Raw genomic sequence first — 15,163 nt, 5'->3', positions numbered from 1 at the left:
GTCTGAGGGGAGAGCCCAGGCTTAGGAGCTGTGCCAGCAAGGAGGAAAAAACACCTCTCCCTGTGCAGACATTCCCTGCTCCCCACCCTGGGCATGGCACCAGTGATGAGTGAGACAGGATGTCTGCCCTCCAGATCTGTCCTGGGGGGACGGTCCTCTTGAGCTGTGTCCTCAATTCTAAAATGGGTTCAGTGACATACACCCTGTACAGCTAAAGCAGATGCCAAAAACCTAGCTAATTTCACTAAGGCCCCAAAGGCCTGGCCCCTCATCTCTTACTCCTCATAACTCTATTATCCCCATTCTGCAGATGGCAAGGCTGAGACTAAAAGAAGTTAAGCCTCTTTCTCAAGGTCATAGAGTAGTAAAGGGCAAGACCCCGTGCTCTTAACAACATACATGTATGTCAACCATGCACATTGTAGGTATGTGTACATCGACATACACGTATTACATGATGATGTATTTTAATCACGGCTTTGAGATATAATTCATATACTATAAACCCACAATCACATTTTATCTGGAAAGTAAATTTGATAACTGGATTGGCCACCAGACTTAAAGATATGTTCTTGTCTGAAAGGAAGGCACAGGTTTTGCGAATGTGGGCCGTGTCGTCCTGGAAGGGGCTCCCGGGAGCTGTGGCGAGGCCTGGGCCCTCTGCCCCTCCCCGACTCTTGCTCTTCCTCCAGCACTGTCCTCTCCCTGCCCCTGCCAGACCTTAGGTTTCAACTCAGCTCCGGGGCCTCCTCTGTCTGTCCCCACTGTCTCACTCCACCTAGCAGAGACGGAGCCAAGGCTGTGGGTGCTGGTCCTGGTGACCGCTTTGAGAAGTCCCTGGAGGGGTGGCTGTGTGTGTGCAGGGCCTGCCCGGGAGGACGGAACTGGCCGCAGGGGAGGACCAAAGGGCCAGTTCAGTGGGTGCCACAGTCCCAGGAGGGCTGTCTCCCAGGAAAAAATCAGCCTCCAAAGAGTTTGGCAGTAAGAGATCTGGTCTGGGTGGCAATTCAGAGGTTCTCATCCCAGCTCTAACACTTACTGACTTCGGGACAGTCTCACTGAACCCTGTTTCTTCTCATCTATAAAGTGGGGACAAGAATGTCCGTCTTGAATTTCAATAGGTACCATTTATTGAATGCTTACCATGTGCTGGGCCTTTTTTCTTATTTAGTGGACACAGAACCCCACCCCACCCCCCACCCCCCTGTAAGAGTGAAAGGGAAGTGGTGGCTCAGAGAAGTTAAGCAACCTGCCCAGGATCACACGGCTGGTACATGTAGAAGCTGTGGTTCAAATCCGGCACCGTGTGATGCTGAAGCCCTCAACTGGGAGGGAGCCTATGGAATGATGTGCGGGAAAGTGCTTGTGAACAGAAATCTCCAGAACAACGAAAGCAGGGGATCTTCCTGCAGACCTTCACAAAGCTCTGCTACAGAGAGCTTTAGCAGCTTTCATCCAGTGAGTGAGAACGAGTGTTCTAGGGGCTCCTCACCCTTCCCTCTGCCGGAGCAGCGTGGGCTGTATACACGTGTATGTGTGTATGTGTGAACGTGAGTGTACCTTGCACAAGTGCACGTGAATGTTGGGGAAGGCGGTGAGCAGAGAGGCGCATGCCCAGCTCGGTGAACCAGCTTGCAGGGGGTGAGTTTGAGGCTGTACTTTGCCAGTGCTTGCTCTCCTGGGCACAAGGCCTGGGGAGTGACAACTTGTTTTCATAGCCATTTTCCCAGGGAATTAACAGGGGAACATTCTCCTCTGTAATATGGATAAAAATAATAATAATTAACACAGCTGTAGCTTGAATTTCTCCAGTGCCTCTCTCCCCAGACCTCGAAACTCTGGGCAGACAGCAGATCTGCTGGCTTTATAGCCACACCCCAGGACCCAGGAAGCCTCAGCGTTGCCACGCTCACTGACTCCTCCAGCTGGGAGGCCAGCTCCCGTGCACATGAGACTGACCTGTCCCAGGAGGAGCCCTTTGAGTGCCATGGCAGGGCTGGGAAATGCCCTGGGCCTCCCCGCTGCATCCCCAGGTTCTGGGATCCCCCCTGTGCCCAGAAGTAGGAGAGAGGGTAAGGGAGGGAGGGAGGTGTCCGCCCTCTTTGCCCAACCTCCGAAAGCACCCCCATCAATCCCCGACTCCCCCACACAACCTGTTCTGCCTCGCGGAAGCTGCCTTCCTGCTCCTACAGCCAGTGGGGACACGTCCAGCAGGTCTGGTCCCTGCGGAGGACAGCTGCTGGCTTCTCCGGTCGAAGCCAGGAGTCATTACACACCACATGTCTAGTTTAAACAGGTGATCAGGCAGCTTTATTAAGAGCACACATGCTTCCAGCCAGGGAGGGATGGGAGCTTCCAGGGGTGGCTGGGGGCGGGGGTGGGGTGGGGGGGGCCTTGCCTCCATGGGCTCTTCTCCAAAGCATTTTCCAGTGAATTCAATGCAGGGTGGCGCTCCAGGGCTCCGAGTGGCGTGGCGGGAGCCTGACAGAGTTCCAGGGGCCGCTGCCTGAGTTCCAGCCGCCCCCTTCCTGACTGACTCAAGCAATTTAAATATGCAGAGACCCCAAAGCTCTCACTGGCCCAGTGGCTTCAGCCTCCCCTTACACACTCTTTCAAGCAATTACTGGACCTGAGTACCATTTCCTTTGCTTTCTTCAAATACTGCAGGACAAAGGAGGGGCCAGAAGGGGAGACACGGTTAGAAACTACGTTTATCATGAATGTGTTCCCTCAGCATCTCCAGAGAGAAAGCAACTGGATCTCTGAAGTCCACAGACGGGCTGAAGAGTGGAAGTACTTACAACTGTGTGCAAACACATGTGTGTGCGTGTGCACATGCACGCAGGGGTGATTTTTCCCGGAGAGAAGGGCCAACACTTGCATCAGATTCTCAGGGCGGGCCTAAGACCCCTATATATTAAGAAGCGCTGCTCTCTTCCTCGGTCAGTTCTGACAGTGACGGGCTGGCCAACTTTTCCATAAAGGTGACTTCCTCTTTTGGAATCCAGCACTGGATTTTGAGGGCTGGATTCCACCTGCTTGAAAGGGGGGCCTGCGATGAGTTTGAGGATGCAACGGGAGCGGAATGATGACAGCGTCTTTTGCCAGGCAGAGCGGCGGCAGCCTCTAAGCCAGAGGCAGTGATGAAGTGCCTTCCCCCTCACCTCGTTTTTCTCATTGTGACAGCTCCGTATCTACTGTTGCCTGTCACCCCTGTGACAGCCTTCTAATGATGAAGGCAGCATCAATGTCATATAAATTCCTCCAGAACCCCGGGGCTAAAAGCAGATCAGGTTCAGGAAGCCGGGAACCAAACGCTCTGCACGGCAGAGTGGAAAGAACAAAGGCTTTAGAATATGAAAGACCTGAGTTCGTATCCTACTTCTGTCTCTTATGAGTTGTGTGACTGCGAACAAATTATTTAACCTCCCCTCCGTTTCTGTACCTGTAAAATGGGAATAATACCTCATGAGGTTATCTTGAAGATTCAAGGAGGCAATGCTGCCGATCTGGCATAGTGCAGGCACGCAGAAGGAGCTCAGCAAATGAGTTCCCTTCCCCAGCAGGCACAGGTGGGCACCCACACACCTCCATCCGTCTGCTGCATCACTGTAATACCAGAGGAAGGGGGCCCTGGGGGCCTGGCTGCTTGGCAACCAGTGGATGGCAACCAGAGGCCACCTTCCCCATATTGACCCAAATCTTCTGATCCTTCATGGCTCCCTGGGGCCCCTCCTTCTCCATGAAGTGTCCCTCACAGGGCTCTGTCTTGACATCCCACAACTGCCATCTGCATGTTCTGTCTGTATCACACTCTCCTTTCCATCTCTTTCCCTGTCATGAGAGAGGTCACTGCTCCCCTTGATCAAAGGGCAGACCCCTTGGCTACTCCAGCAGTAGCTGTACCCCCAGGCCCTCCCCTCCTCTTCTCTTTCCCCAGACTCTAGAGGGACCGGCTGCTCTCTTTCTGCTTTCAGGTCTTTGAACTTGTTGTTCTGGAATGTCCCTCCATTCTCTGCTTAATTAGCCTCCAAGTTCCAGTTCAATTGTCATCTCCTTTGTGAAACATTCTCTCCCACCTCTTGTTCCCACAGCACCTACCCCAGTTTAGCAGGAGCCATGGAGTGGACATCGACCTCCATAGTCCGGGCTTCTTCAGAGCATGGGCTGGGCCTGTTCCATCCTGGCTCCCCTTCACCTTGCATTGAGTCTGGCAAGTGGTCTGCAGTCAATAAACGTGGGCAGGGGTAAAATAACAAATGGTGTGCTTGCCTATGGGTGGCAGTGGGGCCCCCTTAACCAGAGGCTTCCTGTGAAGGTGGCAGTCCCCACTCAAGGGTGGCTAGCTTGGGTCCTGCTGAACTAGGGCCTAACCCCATGTCCAGATTAGATACCTAGTCAGGTGACAATTAGAGGCTGACATGTGCATCCCATTTGGATTCCACACTTGGCTATTCCAAGCCATGAGGCAAGGGCGGAGGAACCCTGGAACCTTCTCTACCTCACACCTGCACAGGAGAGGGAGAGGATGGCAAGGGGATGAGGAAGGGGGTTGACAATCGTGAACACTGGCAGTGTTTCAAGTCTAGTTCTGAGACTGGCCTCCTTGACTCATCTCACAGATGAAGACACCGAGTGAGGCTTAGAGGTGGCTTCCTTGCCTAGAGCCATGCATGACATGGCACAGAGCTCAAATCAGAGCCAGGTTGGTTAAGCTCCAGAGTGAGTGTTCTTTTCTTTACAAGACGCTGTCTTCTGCAGAAGTCATCACATAGCACCCAGACGAAACAGGACTGGGGGAAAGGCTCACACTGAAAAACTGTGTGTGCATGTGTGTGTGTGCACATATACCCGTGTCGTGTTTCTTCTTCACCGATGACAAAGACAAAGAGAATGGCTGGGGGATGGTTTGAATCAGTTGCCAAAGTGGTTTTGGACAGACCAACACGTCTGGATGTGGGTCAGAGAATTTCACACTGTCTACAAGGTAAAGCTCTAAACAAGTATCCCTGTCTCCATGAGGTACAGCTATTTTAGCATAGTGGTTTTTTTCTTTTTATTATTTTAAAGACTTATTTACTTATTTTAGAGAGAGAGAGAGAACCATGGGGGTTGGGGCAGAGAGAGAGACTCTCCAGCAGACTCCCTACTAAGCACAGAATCCCATGCAGGGCTTGATCTCATGACCCTAAGATTATGACCCGAGCCAAAACCAACGCTTAACTGACTGAGCCACCCAGGCGCCCAGCATAGCGATTTCTTCCTCTAACTCCCTGACAGCCCGGAAACCTTTATCCTGCCGGTTTCTAACCCACCATGTTCGTTTACTTGCACTACTTGGCCAAAGCCTCAACGCCCAAAACGTGAAGAGGAAGTGCAGGGATGGGGGGTGGGGAGGAAGCCCTCCAGAGTGAGAAAAGTGGGGGAACTCCAGACACAAGGGTGAAAGGGGGGGGGAGGAGGGGGGGGGAAGAGCCAGAAGGAGGCTGCTTGGATTGAACCAGCCCATCTCATTAGGGACTTGAGTTGCCTTTATTTTTGATTAGAAATATGTGATTGGAAAAAATATGGGACTTACTTTATGCTTTTTGAGGTTTTCTCCCCTATGTGTGTTATTATTATATTTTTCATTTTTTTTTTAAGATTTTATTTATTTATTCATGAGAGAGAGAGAGAGAGAGAGAGAGAGAGACGCAGAGACACAGGCCGAGGGAGAAACAGGCTCCATGCAGGTCTCCAGGATCACACCCTGGACTGAAGGCGGCACTAGACCGCTGAGCTGCCCAGGCTGCCCCATATTTTTAGTTTTTGGTGAGAGTTCCTTTCCAAAAACCTAAACTTGTTTCCATTGAAACTGAGAGAATGTAGGGACCATAGGTGACTGGATTAGTGCATGGCTGGGGAGCAGTAGAGCCCCTTGGGGAGAGGGTGCAGGCAAGCTCCAGAGGGCTGGAGGAGTGGGGCAGGGTAGAAGGGAGAGGGGGAAGGGACAAAGGATCAGCTGCCTAAAGAGGCTGGATGTCCTCCCGGCTTCAGGATCCAGGTGAGATTCCTGGGCAACCCCCAGCACCTGGATTCAGAGCCAGGGCCCTGCAGCGGGTGCAGATTTGACAACTTCCTGTAGGAGTGCCAACGAGGGTGGCTGGCTGGACTCCTGCCGATGTGGGAAAGGAGGTGCCTGAGAGGGTGGCCTACAGTAGCTGGAAGATTCTGCCTCCAGGTGGGAAAGGAGGCTGGAAAGGAAAGGCGAAAGGAGCCCTCAAGGAGCCAGGGGTGGCGAGGTTAACAGATTCCTTCCTTCTGGAGAGATTTCGTGCCATGTTGAATAAATAGAATACGACGCAATTGCAAAAGACACATTCTACAGTGTATTAGATGCCACCACACCGTTACCGTCTGTCAGCCGCCATCAGGGTGACTGATGACTTATCAAAGGCCACTCTGACATTTCCAAATGAGATGTTGTGATAGAGGTGCCATTCAACAGAGCCCAAAACCCAGAGAGAACCTGAATGTAAATGAGGAACATTTGTCACCTTTGTCTCACCTATTTAAAGGTTTCTTGTCTGACAACAAGGCCTTCTCCAGGGGAGAGCTCAGGAGGGAGAGGGGAAGAGAGCAGGCGAGAGGGAAGGAGGGGAGGGAAGAGCAGATCCCCATAGAGCCCACAGGAAGGGAGGGGCTGCTCCCTGAGGAAAGCAGGAAGCCAGGGGAGATGGCTCCCGACTTTATGCTGAGTCACCCTGTCCCATTTGGTGGCCCCCATGTGGTCGCCTGGCACTGGGAAATCGGCCAAACTGACACGCACCGTACCTGCAAACGCGCACCAGTTTGAGGAGATTGAACCTCTCAGCAAAGAATGCAAAATGCCTCATTAGTAAGTTATGCTGATTAAGTTTTGAAATGATAATTTTGGGCGATATATTGGGTTAAATAATGGGATTAATTTTACTTGTTACTTTTTCATGTGGCTGTGAGAATATTAAACTCACACACGTGGTTTCTACTGAACAGCGCTAGCCTCTGACCTCTCCAAGTCCCAACTTCCTCATGTTGTCACACGTGAAATTGTGGTAGCGTGTTCTTGGGAGGTTGTTGTGAGGACTGAATCGTGTGGTATGTGGAAACCACCTGGCCTGACACCAGCTACACGGGCACAGGTGCCCCCCACCCTGTTCCTGGGGGCCAGGACTGGATGCCCTTCTAGCCTCATCACCCATTAGCTGCACGCTTAGCTCTTCCGCTCTCTGTGAGAATCTGGAAAACTATGACCCTCTGTAGACCTCAGTTTTTCTCGCAGCTGTAAAAGGAAAGGATTGGGGCATGTCACTTGAGTCCTCCCCAAAGTTGGACCCTTCATATGAACTACCTGATCTCTGTAGGCCTCTTTCCTCACCTGGATCATTCTGAGGGGCAAGCAGCTGTAGTGGCTGGGTGGGAGGGGGTGCAGCATTGGTGCTCCTATGTAAATGGAGCACCCTATGTGTCCTAGGGTGACATGATGTGCTTGTGCCTTACAGCAAAGACATCACTACCCTCTGGGTTGGGGTCTGAAACCAGCCAGGGGCTGTGCTAAAGCTTCCATAGCATCTGTATGTGATGCCTGGGGCTGTGACCAGCTGAGTGAGCCCAGGTGAAGAATTCAAAGTGCTCTGATCACAGGGTATGTCTACAGAAGATGAGGGAGGCCTTAAAACCTTTAGTCAGGGACACGACAGCATTGCCTTATCCCTGGGGAAAGAAATATCCTTCCTACGGAGATCTCTCTGCTCCCAGCTGCCACCCCCAGCTCCCAGCTGCCACCCCCGTCCTGTGGTTCCGACTCCTCAGCCAGTGCACTGGGGACGCAGGGACTGTCAGGATCACCAGGGGCGACCGCTGACAACAATCTGAAAATCCAGGGTCAGCCAGTCCTTGAGGCCTCTGACAAGGCCAGAGCTGGGAGCTGATGGATTCTCTCTCTGATCCTAAATGCTAAAGCCTTAAATAGCAAGAGACAAGACCTCTGCTTGGTGGACCCAGACCAAGTTGCAGAGGGTGGTCCATGGTGCCCCTGAGCCACAGCCATCCAGCCAGAGTGCCCGTTAATCATGAAGATTCCTGGAATCTACCCAGACTCCCAGCATTGGACTCTCTGAAGTCAGACCCAGAAACCTGGGTGCCTAACACACTCTGGAGGTGGTCTCTGATAGCCACAGAGGGAGAGGCCAGGTCTACTGACTCTGAGGAGGACAGGACGCTTCCCTCCCATCCCCAGTGGGACACCCACTTCTCCATGAGGCCAGCTTCCTCACCATTGACCCCCTCAGCAGCTGGGCATGAGATGTTTGAGCAGAAGTGAAAGACCAGGTATGTGTTATGAGGGGAGGGAAAGCTGAGGGTGGTGACTGCAATGCTTGGATGCTTGGAGGTAACAGCTCAAGCTGCAGCAACAGGCGTTACCATAACCATAACGTCCCACCAGGAGGAGGTAACTGCACTGGAGTGGCTGGTTTCTCTTCCTTAGAGACAAGGGACAGGCAAATGATCATGGGTTCTAAGCTCCCTCTGAGGGGACCAGGTGGACCCAACCTCCCAGCACTCTTCCCTCAGGCCAGGCCAAGGAGGGGTGGGAGGGAGGGAGGTGCTGCCACTGTGGCAGGTGTAGAGGCAGCGCAGGGAGGGGAGGAATTGGAGGCGGGTAGCCCAGCTAAAAGCACTAAAGGCTTGACAAGCAGTGGGGGAGAAAAGGGAGCCCGAACTGGATGGGTGGGGAACTAGGGTTGTAAGAGAGGAGGGGAAAGGGGATGCAGAGAATGCAAAGAGGAGGAGAATGTTGGAGAAGAACAGCTTTCTCCCTGGAGACAACAAGAGGGGCCTGGGCTGGACACAAAGCCACAAGCTCTCCCAGGCCACCCTCACTGTTGGAGGAGTCTGCACCGTGGGGTTGGGCATGTCAGGGCTGGTGGCATGAGACACAGCCCCATCCAGTGGCCCTAGGAAGCTGAGGATGAGAGAGGGGAAAGCCCTTCCTCTCCCAATTCCCAGTTGTGTGTGCTTTCCACCTCCCCACCTGCCTCCACTGGGTTGAAGGGTGGTACCCAAGAGGCAGGAGGGACCACCAGACCCACCACCACCACCTTCCCATGTGCGATGGCAGGGTTCAGTCACGGGGTCACGTGGGCACTCAGGACTTGTTTGCTGTTTTGCAAACACTTTGACCTGCCTGGAGTTGTCATGGCACAACACAGTTTTGTCACCACCTCCTCCACTTTGCAGATGAGCAACAGGAGGCCCAGGGACTCCAGGCTACCTGGTGGTGGTGGCAGACTGGACTGGACCTCCACTAGCATGTGAGACCGGGAGGAGGTTTTGCCAGAGTCACAGAATCCAGAGGTGGAAGCTACACAGCCCAAGGCCCTGGCTTTGGGATGGGGAAGGTCAGGGAAGGAACGTATGTGAGGCCATGGAGCAAATTAATGAGAAAGCAGGGACAAGACCTCAGGATTCTCAATTCCAAACTTATAAGCCTCAGCCACTCAGAGATGTGGGGGAGCTGAGGGTTGCCCCCCAGCCTGGGGCAGAAGCCAGGAGCTAGGGCTGATTCCCTTACCTGCTGCTGCTCAGGACCTGGGGTCAGTTCTCCCTGAAGAGCGACCTACTGAGGGTGTGGGGCCCAGGGCTGAACCCCCAGACTGTGAAGTCCTTGAGGGCAGGCCGGGTCTTGCTTGTCTCTGTATCCCCGCACCTGGTATGGCTCCTGTCACCCCGCTTCAGCCGTGAACAAGGGATGATGGGCAAACGAATGAATCAAAGCAGCCTAACCAGAGTGGAGGCTCCGGAGAGAGGGAGAAGTGTGATAGAAGGACACAGACTAGGACTTGGGACTTTTTATTCTTCTTTCTTGCACCTGCACTAAGCCAGGCATTGTGCTGAGTGCCGAGCCTGGGGCATTAGAGGAAAGATGTATCTGGGGAGGGAGGACAGAATTCAGTAAGAATAGCAAAGCATGACAGATCTCTGTGTGACCTAAAGCAAGTCCCCTCCGTCTCTAGGCCTTCGCCGGCTTAGTGGGAGTCGGCGTTAGACCACCCACCAGACCCCCATGACTCGCAGGTGGCAGGCCTTCAAGCCCCCTCCAGCTGCAGAGAATCACTGCCTCACTACACCAGAGCAGTGGGGTGCGTGGGGACGGGCACGGCAGAGGTGCCCTGGCCCAGGGGAGGCAGCCGGACGCTCTCGGAAGCGGGTCCCCGGAGACTGCGCAGCCGGAGTTAACTGGCTGTGACAGAGGAGCAAGCCAGTAGTCAATTCTGTTCAATAAAACTTTGATTGCCTGGGAGCCTGGGAGCCTTGTAAACAGGCAGCTCCCCTGTGGGCCGGAGGCACTCTCCCTCCCTCCCTCCCTCCCTCCTGCCGGCACTTGCTTTCCCCTGCTCAGTGCAGCCACAGCCCAGTGCCAGCCTGAAAACGTCCCTCAGCCACTGGTGTAAGGTGGGCAGTTGAGGGTTAAATGCCCCCTGGCAGGTGAAGAAGGCCCAGGGCCACAGGGCAGTGGTGGGGAGGAGGAAGCCGGAATCACTTAGCCCTCATTAGTCCAAATTAAAATCAGGAGTGAGATGACAATTACAATTTGCAGTGGGCTAATTGTTTTCCCTCTGAAGCTGATCGTTTTGCAGATTGGGGAAATTAATTGTTTGAAGTCCCAGGTGGATTGGCTTTGAACCCAGCTGAGGCCTGGCAATCTCTGCCTCCTCTTGGACCGGTCCTCCACCCCTTCACCATCCTCAGGGCAGCCACCCAGCCTCAAGCTTCTGCCTTTTGGGATCCTCAGGCAGGGAGAGACCGAAGGGTCTGGGGGTCCGGGATGGAAGGAGGGGAGAACACGTGGGAAAGGCAAAGGCAGGACGGGGGAAGCAGCTGGTCAGAAGGTCCAGTTTCTCCGAAGCCAGCAGAGCTCAGGGCTTCCAGCCCAGATGCCAGGAGAGGGTGCTCTAGCCTTCAGGTGTCTCTGCCTAACTGCACGCAATCTGACCAGCTGAGGGATGGGCTCCGGGAAGCCTCCTGAGACTTGCCGGAAGTTCTCACTTCTCCTGAGCATTCAACAAACACCAATGGCCCACTATGTGCCAGGTGCTGTTTAAGGAGGATCAGGGACATTGTAGTGAACAGCAGAGACACGGTCCCTTGTCTCATGAAGCTTGTGATAGTGGAGGAGGATGGACAATGAATGGAGACTCAACATGTAAGTGAACATGACATCGGGTCCCAAGGGCTCTGAGGGAACACGGGCAGCAGACTGGCTCTGCAAAGACATCTAGACCCCCATCCCTGGAACTTGTTCAATTTGTTAGCTCTACACAGCAAAAGGAATAGTGCAGATATAATCAAGGTTGAAGACCTCAAGATTAGGGAGAGTATCCTGGAGTATCTGCATGGGAGAAACCCAATCACATGAGTCCTGAAAAGTAGAGACCTTTCTCGGGGGCGGGGCAGAAGAGGGGTTCCAAGCATTCAAGCATTTCATGTCCTATTTGCTGGTTCTGAGATGTCCACCCAGGGACCAAAGAAAGGCGTCTAGGAGTTGACAGGTGGCAAGGACACAGGGACCTCAGTCCTACAACCTCAGAGGACAGGATTCCACCAGCCACTTGAGTGAACTCGGAAGGAGACTCCAGAGCTGACATCTGATTTTGGCCTTTTGAAACCTGGAGCAGAGAAACTAGCTGAGCTAACCCAGATGGACTCTAACCTACAGAACCATGAGACTCCACATCAGTGTTGTTTTTAAGCTGCTAAATTTACGGTAAATTTGTGGCAGCAACAGAAAATGAGTTTGGGAACCAAACCCGGACTGAGGGTAGAGTGGCTCCTCTGAGGAGCCAGGGAAGGCCTCCTGGAAGAGGGGACGTGTGGGCTGAGACCTGAATGGGGAGGAGGCAGGGTGGGGTGACTGATTCATCCCCATTTCCTGGCATTAGCACTTAAATCCTGAATCCCCCACAGGCCCCATCCATCCCGGGCAAGCCAAATGGTCAGTCACTATAAGGCAGAGGGAACAGCCAGAAAAGGCTGAGGTGGGGGCCTCTCAGCTGGGCCACCCCAGAGAAAGCCTCCTTCCTGACAGAGGTGTGAGGGTGCAGTCGGATCCAGGAGCAGGTGACGGGTCTGATGGGGAATCCCACTCAGAAAACTCTTTAGAAGGGGGGCCAGGCAGCTCTGGCTAAGGTGTAGGGGGTGGGGGGCAGGCAAGGACTCCTGGCACCTCCCTCCTCCCAAATTCTGGGCTGCTGAACGCCCACACCTCTGGGTCCCAGCTCAGGGCTGCTTCCTCTCCCCACCTGCCTTCCGCAGCTGGCCTCGGCAGCTCCCAGGTGTCCCCGGGGCCAGGGCACCAGGTGCCTTCCTGCCTTCCCGACAGGAGCGCTGCCAGCGGCTCACAGCAGGGGAAGGATTCCAGGCGTCTTCAATTAGGCCGACAATGGGAGGCCGGGAAGGAGGGAAGATGAAGGTTGTGGACGCCTCCTGCCCTGTCAAAACAGCACCTAGAAGCCTGAGAAATGCCCAAGAGATGGAGGGACAGGGAAGAGATGGGCAGTGGGCCTCCAGCGCCGCCTGCTCCTGCTCCCCCGAAGCACCGTGGCCCTGCCTTCCCACATACCCACCCCCTCCCACCTGTCCAGCTGGTCACCTCCAAACCCTGGAGGCAAGCGAGAAGCAGCTGTTGAGGTGCCCAACAAGGGGTCAAGGTTGGTTAGTGGAAGAGCAAAGGAGGACTGGAGTTAAAAAATTTTTGGCTCTCTGTCTGGTTAGCTGCGTGGCGTCTGGGCAAGTTAATTGCTCTGGGTCTCAGTTTTCTCTTCTGCACAATTACAGTAATAATACCTACTTTACAGGGTGGTTGTTGTAAAGATTAGAGATGTCAAAAAGTGCCCCTCATGGAGCAGGTACTGGATGAATGATAGTTATTTCGATTATGAGCACTGAAACTCCTCTCCCAAATCCCAACCCCCTTTAATCCAACATTTCTCAAATCAACATACCCCAGGACCACCTGGAGTGCTTGTGAACATGCAAATAACCACCCCACTCCTCTGCTCCCTGACCCCAGAAACCTGCAGACTGAACCAATTCTCAAGCAGGTGAATCTGATGCAGGCAGCTAGGTGCACACTTGCGGTCCCGGGCCAGGGTCTGCCTCCCGGGGGAGAAACTGGCCTAGGCTGTTCTGCGCATTTCAGAAGCGGCTGGCACAGATGGAAAGAGCTAGCTGGGAGGTGGAGGCTTCCCCCCAATCTTCTACCCTCACCTGGAGGTCTGTGCCGTGAGCGGCTTCCACACCTAAGCAAAGTGAGGGGGTCCTCTACTTCCCGGGATGTTTTAGCACCTCAGAAGGTCAGAGCTGGAAGGCACCTGCACATCTACCTCATCTAGCTTCCTTGTTTTGCAATAGGAGAAACTGAGGCCCAGAGCAGGGAAGTGACTTGTACAAGGTCACACACTGGAACTCTGGGCTTCTGGTTCTGATGTGCAAGGTGAAAGTGCCACAGGAAAGCTAGTCCCTCTCAACTCTGAAGCTCCATGTTGGAGGTATTATCTATTCTAGGAGTTGGCTCCTCTGGCTCCAGGTTGGGGAGCCCTGAGGGAACCCCAAGGCTGGTCACTTTCCTTGATCACTAGCTGACCTGATTTCTCAGCCAGGAGTTCTATAGAAATTTTATGGCAAAAAAAAAAAAAAAGAAATTTTATGGCATCCCAACCCCAGGTCTCATTCAGTTTATGGTCTACTTTGATGGGGGTTTTCTCTTTCCTATTTTTCTTTCTTCCTCCTCCCTCCCTCTCTCTCTACATCCACCGAAGCACAGATTCTGTACCTGCTCTCGGCCAGGCGCTGGGGATAAACAAGATGAACAATATCCAGCTCTGTTCTGGGGAGCTCTCAGCCCCTAGCAGCACAGATAGACACTCACAGATCTGACACAGCCCAGGAGCTGTGAGATGTGTTAGGGGAGCCAGTGGTGCAGGGTAATGGCGGTTAGAGCAGCCTGCTGGCCCCCAGACCACCACCTTTCCCCTGTACTGCTCCTGCCTTGGGCTCTCTGTATGTTACAGGCCAACAAATATACAGTAATTTAGGTACAATACAGCACTACTATTAAAAATTGGGAAATAAGGAAAAACATATGGAGAAAATGTAAACAGTCTCTTGTTTTTGAGAAAGCAAAGGTGAGGGGAGGCAAGAAGGCAGAAAGAGTATCTTAAGTGGGCTCCATGCCCAGTGCAGAGCCTGATGCAGGACTCGATTTCATGACCCTGAGATCATGACCTGAGCTGAAATCAAGAGTCAGCTTCTCAATGGACTGAGCCACCCAGGCGCCCCCACAACCACCACAATCTCCTTTTCCACCTCCTCATGCTAACTAACCACTGCTATGTTGGTGTATATCCATCCATGTTTCCTCCTATGGTGGTAAATATTCTGTCTCTCTTCCTGGGTTTCAGGTCATCTTTCTTATTTTGGTGCAGCACATCTTTTAGCTACTTTTGAAAAAGAAGTAAGTTACTTGAAAATTTGCATGTTTGAAAGTACCTTTACTTGTTCTCCATAATTAATTGACAGGTTGACTAGAAATACAATTCTAGATTAAAAATAACTTGCCCTCGCAGGTTTGAAAGCATTTTTCCATTATCTCCTTGCTTCCAGGGTACTGGGGAGAAGTCTGCTGCTATCCTGAGGCCTCTTTCTTTCTAGATAGTTGTAGAATCTTCTCTTTATCCTCGATGTTTTGAAATTTCGAAATGTATCTCTGTGTGGGTCTTTTTTTCATTACTTATGCTGGGCACCTAGTGGGTCCTTGCAATTTGGAAAGTAATCATTTTCACTTAAGGAAGAGGAATATGTATGTTCAATTTATGAGAGCTCATTCTTGTTCTCTGCATTTTCCTTAAAAAACAAAAATTACCCCAAAGTCCATCAAGTGATAAATGGATGATTAAATGTTTAATATCCATACAATGCAGTATTATTCAGCCATGAAAAAGGAATGAAGTCTGATCCATGCCACAACATGAATGAAACTTGAAGCATTATGCCAAGTGAAAGCAGCCAGTCACAAAGGTCACATGTTGTACCCTTCCACTTATGAAATGTCTAGGCAAAGGTATAGGGACAGAAGGTAGGT

The 15,163-nt window shown here is 52.6% G+C and overlaps 1 protein-coding gene across 6 annotated transcripts in view; it reads right to left on the bottom strand.

The window, feature by feature from the left end:
- LRRN2 (leucine rich repeat neuronal 2) overlaps positions 1–15,163 on the bottom strand; it is a 61,555-nt gene that overhangs the window by 19,665 nt on the left and 26,727 nt on the right. For 3 of the 6 annotated variants that reach the window (XM_077886941.1, XM_077886943.1, XM_077886947.1), the window contains one exon: positions 4,105–4,225. The exons of the other annotated variants lie outside the window; for them this stretch is intronic. The gene's annotated coding sequence lies outside the window, so the exon portion shown is untranslated. The remainder of the gene's footprint in view (positions 1–4,104; positions 4,226–15,163) is intronic. 6 annotated transcript variants of the gene reach the window in all.

The sequence above is a fragment of the Canis aureus genome, chromosome 38 (genome assembly GCF_053574225.1).
Source record: "Canis aureus isolate CA01 chromosome 38, VMU_Caureus_v.1.0, whole genome shotgun sequence".
Classification (NCBI taxonomy): domain Eukaryota; kingdom Metazoa; phylum Chordata; class Mammalia; order Carnivora; family Canidae; genus Canis; species Canis aureus.
Note: the sequence above shows the minus strand (reverse complement) of the source record. Positions and strands in the feature narration are given on the sequence as shown.